This window comes from Phacochoerus africanus, chromosome 11 (genome assembly GCF_016906955.1).
Source record: "Phacochoerus africanus isolate WHEZ1 chromosome 11, ROS_Pafr_v1, whole genome shotgun sequence".
Taxonomy (NCBI): Eukaryota; Metazoa; Chordata; class Mammalia; order Artiodactyla; family Suidae; genus Phacochoerus; species Phacochoerus africanus.
This window is the reverse complement of record NC_062554.1, coordinates 126,660,519-126,682,519: the sequence shown is the minus strand read 5'-3', so window position 1 is coordinate 126,682,519 and position 22,001 is coordinate 126,660,519. Positions and strand designations below refer to the sequence as shown.

Genomic DNA, 22,001 nt, shown 5'->3' with positions numbered 1-22,001 from the left:
TAAAATTTCTCATTTATCACTTTGGAAGTTCTTGAATGCAAAGATGATTCTTTTGTCTGATGACAAACAGCAGCCACATTGTCAGGGATTACTTGGAGCCTCCACGCTGGTGCTAAGGAGTGGTACATTCAATGGAAGGAACAGGAGGGATAAAAGCTTGGGCTTTTATCTGGTGTGTTCTTTATCTGAGTTCTCTCTCTTGAGAGTCATAATCTCTTGAATTCTACAGTCCATCTCCCATGCAACTATCGGAGACACACCTTCCCCAGAAAGGCTTGGGGAAAAGAAGCCAAAAATATTCCTTAGTCTGATTTTGGTGAGGTCCTTGGCTCGACACAGAGTAGAAGCAGGTGTTCTCGTTCAAGAGGATCCCATTGTGTTGACTTTGTGTATCTCTCCGTGTAAACTGACTGTGATTCGGTGGCAAGTGGTTAGGATCATGATTGCTGACTTCACGCCCACTCTACATCATTAGCAGCTATTACTACAGGTTTCAAGGAGAGAGACATAACCTAGGAGAAGATGATTCTGCTACTGAGTGCATACAGATGTGAAACGGGGATGGGGGGGGGACCGGCAAAGATGGAAGCAAGCTGATGCAACCAAGCGGTCTCATGGCCAGCGTGAGGGTTGAGGTGGTAGAAACAAGGAGGGAGGAGCCCATCCAGAAACTTCTATGAAGAACTTCCAAGTTCCCAGGATGTTCCTCTGAGAATAGAGAATTTGAAACAGAATCTTGGCAGAAGACGGTGATTGGGAAACTACAATCATTCCGACCAGTTACATGTTCTACCGCTGCTCCAGCTTGGCAGTGAGCTTTCTGACTCAGTGGAGAGGTGATTACACATTGAAAACTTGGCTTTAGCGTCTCCCCACCAAGGACCCCTGGGATGCTGCAGTTAATCAGCCAACTGGTCATCAAGGGTCACTTGACATTTTGAAAATGTGTTTTAGATACCTGGGCCAGTCTGTTGATACATTCTTTTAGTGTCCCTGCAGAGTTGGAACCACCCGTGGCCAATGGGACATGTCAGGCATTGTCTCCACACATGGAACCGCTTTACTGGGGAGCCTGGGCCAAGACATGATGAGCTCCATCCTGCTGTCTGACTTAGAGGTGGAGAAACTGGAAACATTGGGACAGCGGATTACAGGCTTGAAGATCAGGCACTCTGGGAACCTGGAAACCCACAGGGCACAAGGGCAGCCTCCCAGCATGAGCACCAGCACCAGAAAATGGATCAAAGTCCATTATTATCCCTAGGAACATTCTTAGGGTGGCTACAACGCAGGGCTTCTCCTTGGGCTTGAGTCAAGTAACACACCCTTCCCCGAACACACACATCGTTCTCTAGGCATGTTATTACTCTGTGAGATCAGGTAAAAATGGTCATAAGTCTTGAAGAGACAAGTCTCAATGAGAGAGGGAGATACAATCCATTAATGCTGTTCCTGACTAATTTTTCCTTGAGAATAGTGAGTAGGGCCTATTGGTTGAGTGAATGCAAAATCATGGGCAGTTTTTTCCCTTTTTGAAGGCAGCTGGTGGAGTCAATCTTTTTTTCCTTTTCACAAGTCTTCCTACTAGGATTCATCTTCCCTGTCCTCCATCAATGCCCCTGCTACCTTCTTAACTTCCACCCATTCGAAGCGACAAAAACAGCAGATCCTGGGCAACCCGATTTTTTTCAGAAAGAATTCTTCAACTTGTAACTCTCTTTGTCTTTAATTACCTACATACCTCCTGGCACAGACTAATAAAGGTCAATATGACGATAACAGCTAACAGAAAGCAGTGTGCTATGGGCTTGATGGGAAATGCATCTTTTCAGTCTTAATAAGTAGAAGTAGGTATTATTAATACCTCCAATTTCAAGATGAGTAAATTGAGGTTTAGAGACATAAACTTGTCAAATATTATACTGTGGAAAATGGAGCTGGGTGTGAATTCAGGTCATCGGTCTCCAGAATCTGTGTTTTCAATTTTTCTATGATTCAGGAATAGTTTAAATCCCTCCAGATGATTTATAGCTTCAGTATAATCTCCATCAAAATCTCACAGGCTCTTTTGTAGAAATTGACAAGCTGATCCTAAAAATTTATGTGGAAATGCAAGGAATCCAGTATAGCCAAAATATTCTTAAAAAGGAAGAAAAAAATAGAGGATTTGCACTTCCTGATTATAAAATGTACTATAAAGTCACAGTAATAAATTTTTGGTCAATGATGCCAAGGCAACTCATGGAGAAAGGTTAGCTTACTCAAAAATGGTGCTGGGACAACTGGATATCCTTAGGCAACAAGATGACTTTAGACCTTTGCCTCATATCATACACAACGATTAAATCACTGCATCATAAACCTAAATGTAAGAGTTAAAATTCTAAAGTTTTTAGAATAGAATATAGGAGAAAAATGTTATTTTTTCTTTTTTGCCACCCCACGTCATAAGGAGTTCTGGGGCAGGTAACAGATGTGAGGCACAGTTGTGACCCATGCCGCAGCTGTGGAAGTGCTGCATCCCTAACCTACTGTGCCAGACCAGGGATAGAAATTGCATCCCAGTGCTCCAGAGACACTGCCCATCCTATTGCACCACAGTGGGAACTCCAAGAAAAATCTTTGAGACCTTACTTAGCTATAATACCAAAAATACAATCCATTAAGAAAAAAATTGATAAAGTGGACTTAACAAAAAATAAATTTTTTTGCACTTCAAAAGACACTACTGGAGTTCCCGTTGTGGCTCAGTGGTTCCAAAACTGACTAGTATCCATGAGGATGTGGGTTTGATCTCTGGCCTCGCTCAGGGGGGGTTAAGGATTCAGTGTTGCCATGAGATGTGGTGTCAGTCACAGACACAGTTTGGATCTGGCATTGATGTGGCTGTGGAGTAGGCTGGTGGCTACAGCTCCATTTTGATCCCTAGCCTGAGAACTTCCACATACTTAGGATGCAGCCCTAAAAAGACAAAAAATAAAATAAAATAAAATAAAGACACTACTAAAAAAATGGAAAGATAAGACACAGACTGGGATAATGTTTTCCAAATCAGATATCTAGAATATATAGAGTTACTACAGCATAATAATGAGACAACCCAATTTAAAATGGACAAAATTTTTTTTTGATATTTGTCTTTTTAGGGCCATACCCACGGCATGTGGCTGTTTCAGGGTAGGGGTCCAATCAGAGCTGTGGCTGCCGGCCTATACCACAGCCACAGCAATGCCACATCTGAGCTGCATCTGCAACCTACACCACAGTTCACAGCAACACTGGATCCTTAACCCACTGAGAAAGGCCAGGGATCGAACCTGTGTCCTCATGGATGCCAGTCAGATTCGTTTCTGCTGAGCCATGATGAGAACTCCAAAAAAAAGGGGTAAAATACTTGAATAGATATTTTGCCAAAGAAGATGTCCAAATAACTAATAAACACATGAATAAAATGCTCATAATTAGTAGGGGTAGGCAAATTAAAAAGATATACTCCAAAATGATTTTTGAACTCAATTTCAATGTATATACGTGGAGACTTCCCCACATCAACAAGCAATTCTTGGACTACAGCAGGGTGTCTGAGAATTCAGACACTCTCTACCTGGAGATAGATTCCACAGTTAAAGGGCTCAGTCCCACAAAATCACCCTCCACTTCAGATGCCGGTTGCAAGCCTATGTTGTTACCTGTGCTTCTGACCAACTGAACATCAAAGGTTCCCATGACACTACTCCTGGGTTTGATTAATTTGTTAGAATGGCTCACAGAACTTGGAAAAGCCCATTTACTCACTAGGTTATTGGTTTATTATAAAAGGACGTTAAAGGTTACAAATCTACAGTCAGATGATGAGAAGCATAGAGCAAGGGCCTAAACCAAGGAGCTTATGTCCTCATGGCATGTGGTGGCATGCAGAGGCTTTCTGGTTCTCCAACATGAAAATGCTCCAAAACAGGCCAAAAAGCTGTCCTTTGTGGGTTTTTATGGAGGCTTCATTACATAGTCATAGTTGACTAAATTATTGACCAAAGGTGGTTGATTCAACCTCAAGCTTCTTTCCCCTCCCTTGAAATCATGAAATTTCTAACCCTCTAATCACAGCATTAATTCTCCTGGCAACCATTCCCCCATCCTTAGGCACTTCCAAAACCACCTCAACCACATAACAACAGAAGACACTTTTATGACTCTCAACACTTAGGAAATGCCAGAGGTTTTAAGAGCTTTGAGCCAGGAACTGTGGAACAAGACCAACCATATATATGATTATGACTTTAACGATCAAATATATATTTCTTCCAAATCAAAATATTGAAGATGTCACTCCATATGCAATAGAACAGGTAATAACTAGCGTTGATGAGGATGTGGAAAAACTAGAATCCTCACACACTACTGACCAGAACAAAAATGTTGCAAGAACTTTGTCGAAGAGTTTGACAATTTTTTACAAATGTAAACCTAAGTTTATGTATGTCTTTGTTGAAATCTCTTGTGGAGATACCCAGAAGTAAAGTTGCTAGTTTCTTGGACAAGAGAAATAAAAAGTATGTCCACATGTGAATTTTCATAGCAGTACTATCCATAAGAGGAAAAAACAGGAAACTGAGTAATAGATAAATAGAAGTGACATAGCCACATGATGGAAGATTCAGCACTAAAATACTGATAGTATAGATGAACCCCGGGAACATTGTGCTAAGTAGAAAGAGCCAAAAGACAACATATCGTATAATTCCATTTATATGAAATGTCTAGAAAAGGCAAATTTATGAAGACATTAAATCAATTGTCTAATGCTGGAGGTAAAATTAGGGGATATCTGCAGATGGGTGTGAGGGATCTTTTTGGAGTGACAGAAGCATTCTACAATTAGGTTGTCATGATAATTGCACAACTCTCAATGTATTAAACATTATTAAACTTTATACTTACAATGGGTAAAATTTATGGTTTATAAATCATAAACCCAATAAAGCTTTTTAAAAGAAAAAAGAAATAGTGTTCAAATGAGCAAATTAACAAATCTTCATGCCTTTAACTTTTGCTTACTTTTTTAGTCTATTACTCATCTCTTGGTTCTACTTTTTTCCCCCTTTGGCCTTTAATCCACCATCCATTTCTTTAGACATCACTCTCAGTAGTACCGTCAACTCCATTGCTCCAACTTTCCTGTACTTTTCCTTCTCAGTAAAGCTTGGATTATGGACAAATTGAACCGTCTACATTCTCACTCCATTTCAGCTGCTGACACAGAGTTATATTTGTCCATAAATGTTCAAGTTATCTGATGTCTATTTTGCTTTCAGCAATGTTCGCCAATTTTAGAGCAGGTCTTTTGAGATTCTGATTCTTCTTGATTCCTCTTTCACCACTTGATTCATCTCAAACCTTCAATTCCTCATTTTAGCATCTATTTCATGGAAAAAGCAGAGGCTGTCCAGTGTGAAGTGTTAACTTCTAGTCCTCATAGTGACAACGATATATCCATTTGAAATGACAAGTATCACTCAACACATTTCAACATTCATTGAGTTTCACTATGTTTTGCCTCTCTTCAAATCCCGTAAACCCTTAACTCTGTATTAAAATAACTGAGGATGCTCAGAGTCTCTCGTACCGGCTTTAGGAGAGGCCATTGCAGGCTATTTAGACAAAGAAGATGAAGTTCCTCAGAGAGAGAGGAAGCACTGTCTCTATTGGCAGAGAAGACACATCAGATTTGGGGTTCAAATTTTCTAGCTTCATCGAAATCTGCTGATACGTCTCTATCCCAAGTTTTAAGGCCACACTTCTCTTTCGATCAGTGCTCTAACTTTAAGAGGGCCCGTGAGATTGAGAGTTAAATTTATATTGTAATCTAGCCACTCTCAGAATTAGACCTTTGTCTAGGTCTTCAGAAAACTTGGCTCTGCTGTTCCAGGAGAAAAGAGTTTCATCCAGGTCATTGTTCAACTTTATATGCCTTTTGCAGAAATTTAGTTGGGAATGTAAAGCCCTGAACCCACAGTTTTCTTTCGCCACATTCTCCAGTGCATGTAGAAGCAGGTAAGAAAGACACACACTCCGTTTTCACCAAAATGACCTGTGGGAGTAAATATTTGATTGTTCAAAGCCTTGTCTTCCATAAACACTTGATCAGCAATGTCTATTGGTGGCAGTTTAAGTACTATTTTGGCACTGCCTCCCATGAATGATCGGTGTCCATTTTACCACTTGAGGCAGCTTATTAATGCTGTTAGAACTGACTAGATCATAGGACAAATTAGAGTTAACTCAGAACCAACTCAGAGAACTCACCTAAAGTCTGTTCAGTTAGGTTCTATCACATAGTAAATTGTGTGTGTGTGTGAACTCACGCAATTTTGGATGTGAATTAATATCACTATAAAGTTTTGAGAAATCATTGCCTCTGGGGTAGGAGTTTGATGTCAGCAAAGTAAGCAATAGGGAAGATGGATGTGCAAAGGAGAGCAAGGCAAAACTGAAGTCCATGAAAATGAGTTGGAACCCACGAGAGTAGACTGGAACTTGTATTAGTCTCTCATTTTCAATCCTCCAACTTCAACGGTGTGGGTCTCTTGTAGGAAGAGCTTGGGCTCTTTGACACAGAGCTAGACATTTATCTGACCCAGAGGGTGTAGAAGATCCACTGGGAGGTGGGATAGCTGACCTGTACCAATGACATTCTCACACCAGCAAGAGGGATTTGGACAATAGTGACAGTGTACATGAGTTGCCGCAGGACTTGGAATCCCTGTGCCGACTTTCAAATTATAAAAGCAGTCTGACTGAAGCTTTACTCCTGCCTTCCAAGTCTTGTGAGAAATGTCTCTGGTGGACACACCTGACCTGGGCAGAGAAAGGATATAAAAATTAAAAAATATATTGATAGATAGTCTTCGCTTGTCTAAGCTGAGACAGTAGAGAGCAACCTGAAAGAACTTTGGGCCAAGGAAGGAGAGAGGTATGGAAAGTCAATGATGGAATGACATGGTCTGGTGTTTTTAAAGGATCAGTCTGGTAGAAAATGGCGTGTAACAGAACAGGAGCAGAGAGCGAACTGGAAAGGAGTGCATTGTGTGTCTTGGTCATTTCTGGCTGCTTAACAGAATATCTTAGCCTGGGGTGGGTGAGGGAAGCTTATAAACAACAGAACTTTATTTCTCACAGCTCTGGAGTCTGGGAAGTCCACGATCAAGGCACTGGCAGATTAGGTGTCTGCTGAGGGTCCATTTTCTGGTTTAGAGATGGCTGTCATTTTTCTGTGTTCTCACCCAGTAGAAGGGGCTAGGGTGCGCCCTGGGGTCTCTCTTATAATGGCACAAATGCTATTCATGAGGTGGAGTTTTCATGACCTAAGCATCTCCCAAAGGCTCCACCTCCACATACCATCACATTGGGAATAAGGTTTCAACATGTGAATTTGGAGGAGACACATTCAGTCTATAGCACCTAGGGTCGTAGCAGTAGAGATGGGGAGTTATAATTTAATGAATTGATTTTGGGGAGTTTTTGAGTAAATGAGACATAATTGTATCCCGGGGTTTCAGCTGGAGTAAATGGTTGAATGTTAATACCATTAACTTAATCGGGAAAGACTAGGGGAGGAAAAGACTTGGAGGGTTTTGCCCCAGGCATGAAGGTATTTATCTGTAAATATAGACAGTGCAACAAACGAGGGCTTGAATAAGCAAGGGGTTTGTTACCCTCATACAATCAGAAGTTATTCCAGTGCTCATAGGAATGTCACATTAGGTCAAAGTTTTTCTTTTTTTCTTTTTTTTTTTTTGTCTTTTTGCCATTTCTCAGGCTGCTCTCGAGGCATATGGAGGTTCCCAGTCTAGGGGTCGAATCGAAGCTGTAGCCACTGGCCTACACCAGAGCCAAGGCAACGCGGGATCCGAGCCGCGTCTGCGATCTACACCACAGCTCACGGCAACGCCGGATGTTAACCCGCTGATCAAGGGCAGGGACCGAACCCACAACCTCATGGTTCCTAGTCGGATTCGTTAACCACTGTGCCACGACAGGAACTCCCAAAGTTCTTCTCTTTCTGTCATTAGTATGTGGGTTTTCTTCCTCTGTGTTGTTGCTTCATTGTTGCAAACTGGCTGCTACATCTCTGTCTACATTCTGAGCATGGAAAGGTGGAAAAGGAAAAAGGCCAAACTGACAAATCACCAAGAGTCTTCCCTTTTACAGCAATTTCCTAAGAATCCCAAGTGACTTGTGCTTACGTTTTTTGGACAGAATGGAGTCACATGACAACTGTGGTAACCACAAGGTTGCTAGGGAATAGGAAATATGTGGATAGCATTTGGGTTAACCATATGTTGGCTTATAAATTTGAGTTGGTCATGAGACAATATCAAGTAATCAGTTGGACAAATGGGTCTGTATCTTGGAAGGGAGTGTCCTGTCTCCGCCCTACCTTGCAAACCCAGATGAACTGAAATGTAAAAATAAATTCCAGCGAGTGTGCTGTTATCTAGCCGTGCAAAGCATGTTCCTAGGTGCATGGCTGTTTTATGAAGAGGGTGGAAGCCTTGAACTTGATAACTAACTTAGCTAAATCTGCAGGCTGCGTTAATATCAAGAATGAGACTAGGTTACAGAGATGTGGCAGGATGGCACACGCAGAGGCAGACTCCTGTTACAAAACTTGATCAGAGCCATTGCCTTTTGTCTGTACTTTTAGCTTAGATTGGATGATAAAAAAAATAATTATACCGATTGTGTAAATCAGAGGTGAAACTCATCCCACAGGTCAAACCCAGCCTGATTTTGTAAATAAGTGATGTTGGAATATATGTATACATCCTGTCCATAGCTGCTTTTGTAATAAAACAGCAGAACTGACTAGTAGCAGGAGAAACCATATGACTATAGAGCATGAAATATTTACTATCTTTCTCTTTACAGAAGAAGTTTGCTGACCACTGGTGTAGATCATACTTTTCATAAATTAAATTAAAAAATTTTTTTTGTCCTTTTTAGGACCATACCAGTGGCATATGGAGATTACCAGCCTGGGGGTCGAATTGGAGCTGTAGCCACCGGCCTATGCCACAGCCACAGCAACCCCAGATCTGAGCCGTGTCTGCGACTTATGTCCCAGCTCACAGCAATGCTGGATCCTTAACCCACTGAGTGAGGCCAGGGATCGAACCTGCGTCCTAATGGACACTCGTCAGATTCTTTTCCATTGAGCCATGACTCCCATACTTCTTTTTATGTGATCATTAGAGTACTTGACTATATTGTGCATAGACTTCATGTGACACGTTAAGGAATTATAAATATGTGAGTCTACTATTACCTATTAGATTTTTGCCCCCTTGATTTCCTGCCTGTAGAGATGTACCCTTTTATGTTATTACGACTGTAGAAGTGATTTCAGAGAGAGAGTGATGGCTTAAAGCAAGATCTTAATTCTCTGCTCAGGAATTGAACATGAGCAGCCTGGATGAAAACCAGGAATCCTAGCCATCAAGACTAGCTGGAGTCTGAAAGCAGAATTTCCCTGATTCTTGCCCCCTGCTGAAAGCAAGAATGTTTCAAGGGGACAAAGACTGTGAAACAATGTAAAGTTTATTGTTAGAGACACAGTAGGGCATGTGGGAGTGCACACAGAGATTTCTTTAAGTCAGAAGCAAAGCAGTAGCACACACCCTAAAGCGGAGTTGGGGTGCAGGCGTCCCCCTCAGTGAGGTGATTTAAATCACTTACATAGCACAGTTCTTCCAGGTCTTTGTTTACCTTTAGCCAATTATGTAATTTCTCACACCTGACAATTCACAGGACCCTCCCCAACCTGCATGCACATCTTTTGACAAAGATGAATTCCAGGGCAAAGGGTGCAGGGACAGTATCAGGACTTATAATGGCCTGGTGCCTCCTCCCTTTTCGACACCTAGGAGTCTTACTGCACATGTGTCATTGAGGAGGTCTCCTTGACCCCAGGAGTGACTAAAGTGGTCATTTTATCTTTCTACTCCAGCAGAGCTCATTTCCTGCAATCAACTTTATTTCTCCTTGATGTGTCAAAGAGAAGCAAAACCCAATTTACTCAGCCTGACAAGTTCAAGCTGTTCTCAGCCCAGGGACCCCTCTGCCTCCTACCTCAATAGCAACATACAAGATGCAGGCTTTCTCCCTATAGCTTTGCTCGATGCCGTGGAGGGCTGCAACACCCTGTCCTGTCATCCTAAGGGAACATTCAAACTTGATCATTGATACCGTTCCAAACTCTGCTCAACCACTGGAGAAGAAAATTTGTACCATATGACAAGTTAATCACTAAAGAGATTTTGCCTATAAGTTAAATTATACCTGATAGCCCATCTCTGGGAACCCTGCCTCCCAGGTAAGGAGCATCAAGCTAAAGTACCTCTATTTAGCTCACAGGAAACATCCTGACAAGGCCCACCTGTGAATGACAACAGGCAGAAAGAAATGCACACCCCCCCCCTCAGGAGGCTGACCGGAACCGGAAGTCTTTTGACTTTAGGCCCTCCCCTTTCGGTGAAAAAGGACCTTGAGTGATGTCAGCTATCTTCTTGGTCTGCTGGCCTCACAAGCAAGGTCGCTCTTCCTTGCCTCACCAACTCAACTCTTCATTTTTTGGCCTGTCGTGCAGCGAGCAGTATGATCTTAGACTCGGCAGCAGATTTTGGGGAACCAGCCGAGAGCCTCGCTGCTGGAGGCCGAAAGGTACAAGCTGAGAAACTTTTCGGTGAGGCCCCGGGAGCTACCAGGACACTTGTCGGGAAGATCTTCCCTTTAAGTTTCCCTGAAACAGCACTGGCTGCCCCCGGCACTTGGCCCTTGGATTGAGGAATCAGCATTTGGGAGCTGAAGGGACTGCATAGTGTAGGGTAAGTCTCTCCCGTCTGTATCCGGAAACGTTTATTTCCTCTCCATTTGGGCCTTTTTCTCTAGTAAGCCAATTTGTTTTGTCTTTGCGTGGGGAACCCCGTTGGGGAGAGGAAAGTGTTGTTAGACTTGAGCCAATTTGTGAACCGGTTTTTTTTTTTTTCTTTGGATGCTAACATTTGTTTGTGCCATTTGTGATTTGTTTGTCTTTAATTTCTGACTTTAAAAACGAGGGATGTTTTAACTTTCCCTGAAGAAAGTCTTCTGAGGCCCGTTTTGCATGAGTGTTCCGATTACAGCCATGAACCCATGAGTGAGAAGAAGATGCTATTTTGTTGTGACAGTGTGTGGTCACAGTACCTGTTAGGATCTCCATGAGGGGTTTAGGCAGGGTGGTCCTGGGACCCTGTGCACCCTGTACCGTGCTACCCCTGTTGTGTTAATTATGTCATTTGTGGTTTTCTGTGTTGGTGGTTATGTGTAGAACCCCAAGACCAAACTTGAGGGGTTTATTTAGGATTTTCTGTTTGTCCTTTGTTTTTTTTTGTTTCAGTTTGGTACTTGTTCTCCATTGACAGTTCTGTGGTATTTAATACTTTTACTGACGTCAAATGGAGGAAAGGAATAGGAAAGAAAAAAGAAAGACCTGTCTGAGAGACATTCCCAGGGAGAAGAGAAAGGTTCCACTTGTTTCCTAAAATCGCCAAAAGCTTCAGCCCAGAATTCATCTCAGCTGGTTGATGCCAAGGCAACCAGGCATCCTTTTAATGGTTAAGGATGAACAATTGCTCTCTATGGTTTTATGGTGGCTATTCTATAAAGAAGTGGGGGAAATGATGATATCCTTTATGTGTAAGCTTTCATGCTGTTATATCAGGGAAAATTAGAAAAGGGAATGGGAGTGAGGACAGGTTGCTTCACACCTTATCTCCTACAGCTGAGCTAGCTGATCCAGCCACTCAGAGCCACTCCTTCACCATCTTCTGTTTTTATCCAGCCCCAATTCCTCACACTGGGGCTCAGGACTGCCCTTCCTTCTAGGGATCAATTAGAAAATCCTGTGTTAGTACCTGAGGCACAGGGATTTGTTCTGGTTCACCATCTAAGGCACAATAGGGCATCTCTTGGGATAGAACCTGATGGAAGACAGGATGAGAAAAAGAATGTACATGTATGTATATATGGACTGTCACTATGCTGTACAGCGGAAATTAACACAATACTGTAAATCAACCATAATTTTAAAAGAGATTTGTTTACTAAAGCATTATTCTCCCATTCTCCCTGAGCTTTGACCATGGTCAGAAGTCCTACTGGGCATATTATGACTTTTGACAACATAGTACTATATTTTTTCAGAACCAGCCAAAGCAAGGAAGATATTTACCAGGATGGGAGGGGCTGTGAAAAGCGGAAGAATAGGAGCATGATAGTCAGAAACACAAAGGTTACTAGGCCAACTGACCACGGCCTCATGAAGTCACTTATCTGTTCTCTTGAGCAGGTATCTGAAGTCTTCCAGTGACTCACAGGAGTAGTTTCCCTCCAGTTGCTGTTGGGACTTAGAAGATACAAGTTTTACTATAGATCAGTGTACCCATCTAGTAACTCCTTGTAGCTTGACAGCAGTTGGGGTCCTTGGTAATGCTTGATATGGTCCCTTCTGTTTTGGTTGTAGCTGGTCCTCAGGGGACCCTTCCTTCCAAGTTTTCAGTAGGACAAAGTCCCCTGACTGGATAGAGATCTTCTGTATGGGTGGGTAGTCCTTTGTTCTTTTGGAGAGGTGGATATTCTTGGAGGGCCCTTTGAACCTGGCTTAAGTTAACAATGTGGGAGACCAATTTGTGGGTTCCCACATCAAACAAGAGATCTGAAGTCAAAAATGGCCTCCCATAGGTCATTTCAAATAGGTGAGGTTTTAAAATTCCCTTTGGGGACATCTTGGTCTGTAGAAGGGCTACAGGCAGGAGGGAAGCACAGGTTTCTTCTTCTTCTTTTTTTTTTTTTTTTTTTTTTGCTTTTTTAGGGCTGCACATGCAAGTTCCCCCACTAGGGGTTGAATTAGAGCTGCAGCTGCCATCCTACACCACAGTCACAACAGCACCAGATCTTAGCCATGTCTGTGACATACACCACAGCTCACAGCAATGCTGGATCCTTAACCCGCCGAGCGAGGACAGAGATCCAGCCCTCATCCTCATGGATACTACTCAGGTTCGTAATCTGCTGAGCCACAGCAGGAACTCCTGAGACCCAGATTTCTGAAATCTCTTGAAATAGCTTAGCAAGCATTCTTTTTAGAACATGATTTGCTTTCTCCTACCTGGCCTGAGGAAAGGAGTCTCCAGAAGAGTGGAAGTGGTGGTTCATACGAGAGCTGAGGAAGTCTGTCGGGTCAGTTCATCAGTGAGGGGACATTTTGGGTAAACCAAGTCTTGGAATTATCTCTTTAGGCAGAAATTTGGGTATGTTTTTTGCCTTTTCCGTTCTAGTGGGGAAAGCTTCTATCCACTCTGCAAAGGTGTCTGTGAATACCAATAGCATTTCCAACCCCTACATGGGGGCGCTTGGGTCAAGTCCATTTGTCAATCCTCCCCTGGGTAGGGAAGATGCTAAGTTAGGGGTGGAGGTATGAGGTGGGTCATAACAGGCTCAAAGTGCACAAACCTTGGTAACATTTTTAACAGTTTGGGACAGTCCCTTATCTAGGAACACCTGAGTAATTGGTTTGAATGGGAGTCACACCCTAAGTGGGAGGATTCAGGGAAGTGCTTATTTCTTTGCCACTGCACAGTTCCAGGAATGAGAAACTTGTTACCTTTTGTCACCCACCCCGAATGGTCTCTTTTCAATCCCTTGCATTTTGCCCCCTCAGGTTCTTCAGGGGTTAAGATGGCACTATTGGGAAAGATGGACTGTGCAGTCTAAGAGTTACAGCTTGTAGGGCTCACTGTTCTTGGGCTGTGGTCTTAGCAGCCTCGTTGGCCAGGGCAACTCCCCTATAAGGGAGGTGTTGCCCCTTTGATGACTCCTGCAGTGACTAAAACTTTCCTTGGAAACTGGACTGCTTTAGGAATTCTAGAATTTCTGCCTTGTGTTTGATAGGGGATCTTTGGCCGTTAGTAGTCCCTTTTATTTTCATATGGCAGCATAGGCATGTAGCACTAGAATCCATACTTGGAACAAGTATATCTATATATCTATATCAGTATATATTATTCATCCCTTTCCTAGCTGGAGCGCTTTGGTCAAAGCAATCAACTTAGCCTTTTGGGTAGAAGTATGAAAGGGTAGGGCTCCAGACTCAGCACTATAAACCAGTTTGTATTTTCTGGAACTATGGGGTGAACTGGGACCACTGCTCATTAACTGCCCTCAGGTCCTGAACAAACTTGTACTCTCTACTTCGCTTTTTTATGAGCAGAATGGGGATATTACATGGAGATTGGCAGGGTCATAACAACCCATATTTTAAGAACCAGGTTATTAAAGGGTAGATACCTGGTGGGCCTTGGGCCACAAGGGATACTGCTTTTTTTCTTCCCATGGGTAATAGCTTTCTTTTAAAAATTGAAATACAGTTGACTTACAGTGTTGTGCTAATTTCTGCTGTACAGCAAAGTGATTCAGTTATACATATATATACGTTCTTTTCTGTGTTCTTTCCCGTTAAGGTTTGTCTCAGGATATTGAATATACTTCTGCGCTATCCAGTAGGACCTTATTTATCCATTCTAAATGTAATAGTTTGCATCTGCTAAACCCAAATTCCCAGTACATCCCTTCCCACCCTCTTGGCAACCCCAGGTCTGTTCTCCATGTCTGAGTCTGTTTCTGCTTTATAAATAGGTTCATTTGAGTCATATTTTAGATCCCACATATAAGTGATATCATATGATGTTTGTCTGACTAATTTCACTTAGTGCAGTAATTTCTAGGGCCATCCATGTTGCTGCAAATGGCATTATTTCATTTATGGCTGAGTAATATTCCATTGTGTATTTGTACCACATCTCCTTTATCCATTCCTCTGTTGATGAACATTTAGGTGGCTTCCATGCCCTGGCTATTATAAATGGTGCTTCCATAAACTTTGGGGTGCATGTGTCTTTTCAATTTATGGTATTCTCTGGATAGATGCCCAAGAGTGGGATTGCTGGATCATACTGTAGTTCTACTCTTAGTTTTTTGAAGAACCTCCATACCGTTTTCCATAGTGGTTGTACCAATTTACATTCCTACCAACAGTGTAGGAGGGTTCCCTTTTCTCCACACCCTCTCCAGCATTTCTTATTTGTAAACTTTTGATGATGGCCATTCTGAAAGGCGTGAGTGACACCTCATTGTAGTTTTGATTTGTGTTTCTCAAATAGTGATTTTTAGCATCTTTCCACAGGCCTGTTGGCCATCTGTATGTCTTCTTTGGAGAAATATCTATCTAAGCCTCTGCCCATTTTTCAGTTGGGCTGTTTGGATTTTTGTTGTTGTTGAGTTGTATGAGCTGTTTGTATATTTTGGAAGTTAAGCCATTGTCAGTTACATCATTCACAAATATTTTCTCCCATTCCATTAGATTGTCTTTTCATCTTGTTTATGGTTTGCTTTTACTAGCTGTGCAAAAGTCAGTAAATTCAATTAGGTCCCATTTGTTTTTGCTTTTATTTCTATTGCCTTGGGATACTGACCTAAGAAACACTGGTTATAATTTATGTCAGAAACGTTTTACCTATGATCTCTTCTAGGAGTTTTATGGTGTCTTATGTTTAATTAAGTCTTTTAAGCATCGGGTTTTAATGAAATCTGAATTGGGCGCACATTAGTAGCTCTGCCAGGAACCTCAGTGTCCCAGACAGAGAGATTTATTTGAGAAACAATATAAGGGGAAAGGGAGACCTACTCTGATTTGTAACTGAGGCAGGCTCCCATGGCTAAGAGCAGTTGTTTCTCCTGCTGAGTATTCTGAGGGGGCCTCCAAATTGAACTGCTGTCTGGGACGTAGTGAGCAAACCCCTTGATGAGGGAAGGGGCCCTCAGGTATGAGCAGAAACTGGCATGCAAAGGTAGAACTTCCTAGTAAGCAGCAGAGGGGCGCGTGTGAATCCTTTGCCTTTGGGCTGTCCATTGCTGCCTATTACTCTATAAAATTGGGAGGACAAGGGTCCAGGGGAGTCAGCACCGAGTAGGCGGGCCCCATATAAAATAAGAAAATAACCTTCCTACCTGCCATCTCAAGGGTTACCTGAGGCTCCTCTGGGGAAATGACCAGGTGTCTTTTGGGAGCCAAGGAGGGTCCCAGCCCTGTCAGGCTTCAGTCCTCTTAGCTGTCATTAATTTTGGAGCCCCTAGTCAGTCCCCTTTGGGCCTAGGGGCAGTCTTGCTTCTAGTGCCCTTTCATTTGCATGTTGGACAGGATCTTGCTGGACTTTTTCCATACATGGGACATTTTTCCTTCCAGTGGCCCTCCTGGCTGCATTTAAAACAGGTCCCTTATCAGTGGGGCAGTGGCGCTGATCCAGATTTTCTAGATCCTACTTCCCCCATAGGCTTTCTTAAGGCGGGGGGTGACCCTGAGGTGGTACAGGGATTAGGGCTGCTGCCAATAATTGTGCCTTTCATCCTTGACTCCTTCTTACTTCCCCAACCCTATCTTTATTGTTAAACATTTCAAAAGACAAGTTCATGAGCTGATTCCTGAAGGTCCAGGGCCACATTCCCTAATTTTCTCCCAATATCTGGGGTAGATTGATAAAATGGGTATTTACTAGGATTTACCCTTTGGGGTGTTGGGATTAATGTGGGTATACGTTTCACCAGGTAGCCCTGGAAGAGGGCTGGATTCTCATCTTTTCCCTCATTGCTTCTCTGACTTTGTCGTAATTAATAAGTCTAACAACATACTCTTCCATCCCCCCATGAGGCAAGTTATGTGGTTCTTGTGTTCAAGCCTCCTCTCCCTCTTGTTGGTAGTCCCAGTGGAGGTCTTGGTTGGAAATTACATCCCCCACCCTCTAACGTAGATTACATGTCCTTGATTTTGGGCTGCTAGTTCATTAGCATGTGCCGGGCTGCATCAAGGATCTGGATTTTTTTCTTCAGAGGTGCAGGGCCTAGAAAGGAGGACCTGCAGGTTTCCTCCTACGTTCATAGGACATTGTCGCCTTGGTGAATTCCTTTACAGTCTGACTGAGGCCCCCAGAAAAATGCCCACATTTCTCTTTGGAGGTGGCTAGGTCAGCCATCGGAAGAGGGACATGGACTCTGATTGTCCCTCCATTACCAGTTGCTACTTCCCTTAAGGCTGGGAGGTAGTTCTGCTTTTGTAGGGTTAGCAGGACTCACCTCTGGTAACAGAGGATATAGGGCAGGGCTGGAGGATAAGATGGTAGGACTTCCAGGAACCCAGGTAGGGCGCTTGAGAGAGGTCTGGGAGACTGTCCCCTCTCAGAATTGGTTGTGGACTTCAAGGAGGTGGACTCATAAAGGGTCACCTTAAACATTGGGCTCCCGTGGGGGAAGAAAGCCCTTTGAAGGAGTGTGAGCCAGGCACACCCAGGAAGGTTTTAGAACTGGGTCTTGGAATAGGATCATGAACAGTTGGACCTAAGTGACTTCCCCACATTTACCGTCCTTTTTACAAACTAGGTACTGTTGCAAGATGGTACTGTAATTCAGTGACTCATTTTTTGGCCAGATCTCTTGGTCCCCTAGTTTGTATTGGGGCCATGCAGGGTTGCAAAAGAAAATTAATCTCTTCTCTCTTAAGCCATCTTGTTTAAATTTATCCCAATTAGCTAATATACATCCTAATGGGGAGTCTTTCAGGGTGCTTACAGTTGCCCCCGTTTTTGCTTAGGATGTTGTAAGGAGACAGGGGTCTGAAGGATCCTGGCCAAATGGTAGTTTCTGTCCTGGTGCTCTCCCCGTGTCCCTGATATCCCAAAAAACACGAGAAGGGAGTGCACAGCTAGGGACTTGAGTGGATAGACTCCCTCGAGGGTATTGCAGAATCAAGTTCAGATGGCAGTTAGAGATCATAAAAGTGCCCTGATCCATGGTGGCTTTTGACTCCAGGGAATTCAGAAGAAGAGGTATTGAATTAAGCAGGGAAAACTGGGCTGGTGGCTGGCTCGCCTTAACAAGGGGTTTGCTTGGCAAAGGCATCCATGAGATCCATCTGAGTGCCTGTTCAGCAAGCCTGAGGAGGCCCCCAGGTTAGTGAGAGGAATAAGAGCCAGAGGGAGAAAAAGCGACTGGAAGGCCAAGGCCGAAACCCTACAGAGAGGGAGGGAGGAGACCTAGGGTCTGAACTGGCTAAGCAGTCATCTTTATCACCCTTTGAAAGAAGAAGAAAAGTCGAGCTGAAGGGTAGGGCTGGAGCACCTCAAGGCAATGTGTTGATAGCATATGAGGAAAAGGTTGCCTTCAGGATGTGACCTTTATGGTGTTTAGCATAACAATGTCTCATCAAACAACCAAGAAAGTGTGATCAGCTGGAGACTCAGGGTGACGGCAGGTCTTGACCAGAGGAGAGGATGAAGCAGGGTACCTCTGCATAGCCATGAAACAGGCAACACCTGACCTGTTGGCAAAGCTGGCAGGGGAACTCAAGGACCAGTAAACGGTCTAAGAAGTCTAAGTTGTGGGTTGCTGAGAGATGGAAGAGGGGAAAACCCAGAGTGATGGATCTTGTGAATCCAAACTAAGCTAGGAAACACAAGTCCATGACCCTGAGTAGGAGGTGCTCACAACCTCTGGTCAGGGATGCAATGAAGTCACAATCCCTGAGAAGTACTCAGGGAGGGCCAGGTTACAAATCAAGGAGAGGGAGTGGGAGAGGGAGCCAGCAGAGAAAAGCCTTGGGCTGAGTGGGCTCCTTCACTGCCAGAGTGCTGGTCTCTGCCAGAATTCATGGACAGCTACCTGATCTTAATGGCTCTGGACCCTCTATCCTAACCACCTTCCATGGAGGAAGGGAGCCATAACATAATCTGTGGATTGAGATTATACCCTCTGAGGTCCTTTTATGGTCACCACAAAAGATGTTGCAGGAGAGGGAAGTGTCACGTCCTAGGACCTGCAGGAGTCTCAGGATGGAACATCAAGTGAAGACTCTTGGCGTTGCACAGGAAGGAGTTCAAGAGTTAGCCAGGCTAAAGGGAAAGCAAGTGTATTTGGAGAACTACATCTTCCACAGGCAGAATGTGGACCTTCTCAGAAACCAAGAGCAGCTCCAGGGCACAAGGTTGTAGGTTTAGTATGGGCTAAGTAATTTAATAGGCTAATGAGGAGGAATATGCTTGCTAATTCGGGGTAGGGTGGGGGTTTCTCAGGAATTGGGCCACTGCCCACTTTGTGAGTTTTTTGTATGCCATGGCATAAGGGGGAGTGATTTTTGGTATTACAATGAAGGTATAATGAGCTAAAGGTCAATGACCAGACTCTTCTCCAAGCTGCCTTGGTTTCAGTTGGTTTTAGCTGATCTTTATTGCATCCAAACAGCTGCATCCCTTCTTCAGCTAGCATTTGTGTCTTTCCCCTTTCTAGCCTGTCTCAATGCCACCTTATAATGGGTTAAGAAATATACAATGGGGCCTAACCTACAAAAAAAAAAAAAAACAAAAAAACAAAAAACCATGTGGTGAGTCACTCAGAATTGCATGATTTGTGCTAAAAGTAACCCAAAGACTGCCATGGGATCCCCCAGGTGGGGCTCCAACCTGGAGGAACCTGTCCTGCTGAGGACTGGGCTCAAATACCTTGAGTTGCAGGGCATTTCAGATACCTGATCATGCTGTGGATACTTTTCAAGATGGGTGGAAGCATATCCCACCTGGGCAGAAGAAGTTTTAAGAGTACGCCTGTTCTTGGACAAACTGAAAGCTGACTGTGAGCGTGGCATCACCATTGAAATCTCCCTGTGGCAACTGGAGTAAAGTCATTCCTGGGGACAATGTCAAGAACGTGCCTGTCAAAGATGTTCATCATGGCAGCATGGCTGGTGACAGCAAAAATGACCCACTGATGGAGGCAGCTGGCTTCACAGCTCAAGTGATTGTCTTGAACTATTCAGAACAAATCGATGCTGGATGTGCACATGTGCTGGATTGTTACCCAGCTCACGTTGCTTGTACGTTTGCTGAGCTGAAAGAGAAAATTGATTGTCATCATGGGGAAAAGCTGAAAGATGGCTTCAAATTTTTGAAATTTGGTGATATAGCCATCATTGGTATGGTTCCCGGCAAGCCCATGTGTGTTGAGAGCTTCGTTGACTATTTCTTCTGGGTAGTTTTTTTTTTTTTTTGTCTTTTTGTCATTTCTTGGGCCGCTCCCGCGGCATATGGAGGTTCCCAGGCTAGGGGTCTAATTGGAGCTGTAGCTGCCAGCCTACGCCAGAGCCACAGCAACGCGGGATCCAAGCTGTGTCTGCAAGCTACACCACAGCTCACGGCAATGCCGGATCTTTAACCCACTGAGCAAGGCCAGGGATCAAACCCACAACCTCATGGTTCCTAGTCGGATTCGTTAACCACTGCGCCACGACGGGAACTCCCTTCTGGGTAGTTTTGGTGCTCGTGACATGACAGACAGATGGTTGCTGTGGGTGTCATCAAAGCAATGGACAAGAAGGCAGCTGGAGCTGGCAAAGTCACCAAGTGCCCAGAAAGCTCAGAAGGTTAAATGAATTCTACTCCCAGTACCTGCCACCCTAGTCTTAATCAGTGGTGGAAGAATGGTCTAGGAACTGTCTCAATTGGCCATATAAGTTTAATGGTAAAGGACTGGTGATAATACATTGTAAAACCTTGAGAAGGAGAATGTTTTGTGGACCACTTGTTTTGTGTGTGGCAGTTTTAAGTTATCAGTTCTTAAAATCAGCACCTTTTAATTGGTTAAAGCCCTCCTTAAGAAAATTATCCTCTAATTTGAATTAAGGGCAACAGAGGTCTGGAGACCACAGTTAATAGGAATAAGTGAAAAAAGAAGAATATTGATTTAACTTGGGATAAACCCTTGGCAGTGGGCCTGTTATAGATCAGAGGCTCCAAGAAGCAGGCTTAAATTAAGCCCCTTTGAAATATTGTAGGATAGGCCATTACAGATGTCTGTACAAATGAACACATCTACATACGCCCAATGTTTTAACAAAGTTGGCAACTGCTAGATCTTTTAGAGCACTGTACTAATCTCTGTTCATGAACTTGTCTCCAGTTGAAGTAAATGGCAGTGGGAAGGTCAACCTATTTGTTTAATTTTGTCCAAATAGTACATTTATTATCTAGTAGATGCATTGGAAACTAGAACTAAAACCCCAAGTTCAGTTAAAAGTTAGATGCCAAAGTGCTAAGGGGTTTCATCAGATTGAAATAGTTATAGATCAAAAAAGGAAAGAGGACTTTACTACCAACTATAAGACTCTAAGGAATACTTATTATCTTCCTTGCTCATTTAGCAGGAAGTAGCCAGGGTGGTTTTCGTCCCTTTCCTCACAAGATCGTGGAAGGAACACTGACCGTGGGGAATTGTAATAGAGAAGAACCATTGTATTCTATCATGCGTTACTAAAAGGAGTTGTCTGTAAGTTTAAACATAATGGCCCATGTCTAGAAACCCTGATTTTCTAGGTAATGAAAATGAAGCTAAAATACCTTTGTTTAGCTCAGAGAAAACAGATGATCAGTGAGTTCCCACTGCGGTGCAACAGTTCCGCCATTGTCTCAGCAGCAGCATGGGTTTGACCTCCAGCATGGTGCAGTGGGTTAAAGATCTATCATTGCAGCAGCTGTGCAGCTTGGATTCGGTCCCTGGCCTGGGAACTTCCATATGCCACAGGGGTGTGTGTGTGTGTGTGTGTGTGTGTGTGAACAATGACCAGGCCCACTTGTAATTGACTGCAGGCATGAAAGAAAATATATCCCCTCTGGAGGCTGACCAGAACCAGGAAATATTTGGCTTTACTTCCTCCCCTTTTAGTATAAAAGAAGCCTGGATTTTAACTCCTGGTTCTTTGAAACAGGAGTCCATCATCTTCTTGGTCTGCTGGCTTTCTGAAAAAAGTTGTTATTCCTTGCTCCAACAACTCATCTCTTGATGGACTGGCCCCTTGTGCAGTGAGAAGTAGG

The 22,001-nt window shown here is 43.4% G+C and overlaps 1 pseudogene; it reads left to right on the top strand.

Moving 5' to 3' along the window:
• The first annotated feature begins 1,027 nt into the window (after positions 1-1,027).
• Positions 1,028-20,563, top strand: LOC125112193 (elongation factor 1-alpha 1-like; annotated as a pseudogene).
• The last annotated feature ends 1,438 nt before the right edge of the window (positions 20,564-22,001 follow it).